Below are 1,417 nucleotides of genomic sequence, written 5' to 3' on the forward strand. Positions count from 1 at the left end.
GAAAGACGCTTTGTGACAGTAGGTTGAAGTAGTTCAGCTGGGTAGCTGTGTCAGCATGCGTAGGGTGCAAAGGAACAAGTAATAGGTTTATTCCATGCTGAAAAGAGAATAAAACACAACATTTCGGCTGTGGATCCTTCTGGTAAGATATACTGTAGTCACAGTTGCCATTAGTTTCCATGTAATGGTTTTATAGGCATGTGTGCTCTCTAAACCCATAAGCAATGGCTAAAACGTTGTGGCTAAACCTTCCACTATGACATGAGCAAAGAGTTGAAAGTTTGACTGTGCCGTCTGCTGATATATACTATCTTGTGTCTGCTTGTGATGAATTGCACTTTTCATTTCAAAATGTTACTCCAAGGTTATTCACGAGTGTACTCATTTGTACCTTTCAGCAGGCATCAGAAAGATGAAGCAACTGTTCTGGTTAAGATGATTGGCTTTGAGTGGGGAGCACAGTTAGTCAATGGAACGGTGCCAGATTACAGTGGGAAACTCAAAGCACTGGATAATCTAGGGATGCGTGTTTGTAGGATGATCATATACTGTAGTTCAAGAAGAGCCAAAGACAATTACTGTATATGTGTCCTAGATGGTGATGTGTTTGTCCTCACTGGGGGGGAATCTGGGTCAGAGGTCCCATAAGAGCTCCAATCAGGTTTCTTCAGAAATGACTTCTGCTTGTCATTACATGCAGGAAACATGACATTAGCAAATACTAAATGAGTGGCGTTGACCTAGAAAAAGCAGCACAGGAGAGGGTTCTAGGAAGCTGTTGATTCAGCACTTCCTTCAGTTAGTGTGGGAGAGCAGTAAGAAGGATAATACATGTTTTGGAAATATCATTAAAAGTGTAGAATAGCTTACGAGAAGTCGTGCTCAAATCGTTATGCTTTAGCTAGCCCACGGTTTGGATCCTGTGTCAAGTTTTGTCATCGAATTACAAAAATACGTTGCTGTTCTGGAGGCAGTATAAAGGAGAGCAGCCAGACTAATTCTTGGTCTTAAGGGAACTTAATCTTTTGAGCCTAGATCAGAGAAAACTACATAAGAACCTGATTTGGGTAGGCATTCAAAATCCTGAAAAACACTGAGCAAGTCAGCTCTAGGTCTTTTTCAGGATCAGCAATGCAAGGACCCGGGAACACAAAAGCAAATTAAATCTATTAGCATGAAGACAAGACAGGGTGCAACTTTACCACCTTGTATCTACTGTACATGTTGTCAGATACCAGAGTCTAAGCAAGGCTGGGCCTGTACTGGGAGACTAGGAAACCTCCAAAGAAACTCCACTTGTGGCTATAAGTGGTGTTGATGGAGCAGTCACTTCCAAGCCATTGTTGCTGTACGGCAACCAGGAACACTGCACTTTATGAGGTGCCTGTTTCAAATGGGGTGTTACACTGTTACATCT

Source organism: Lepisosteus platostomus, chromosome 7, assembly GCF_059453375.1.
Source record: "Lepisosteus platostomus isolate fLepPlt1 chromosome 7, fLepPlt1.hap1, whole genome shotgun sequence".
Classification (NCBI taxonomy): domain Eukaryota; kingdom Metazoa; phylum Chordata; class Actinopteri; order Semionotiformes; family Lepisosteidae; genus Lepisosteus; species Lepisosteus platostomus.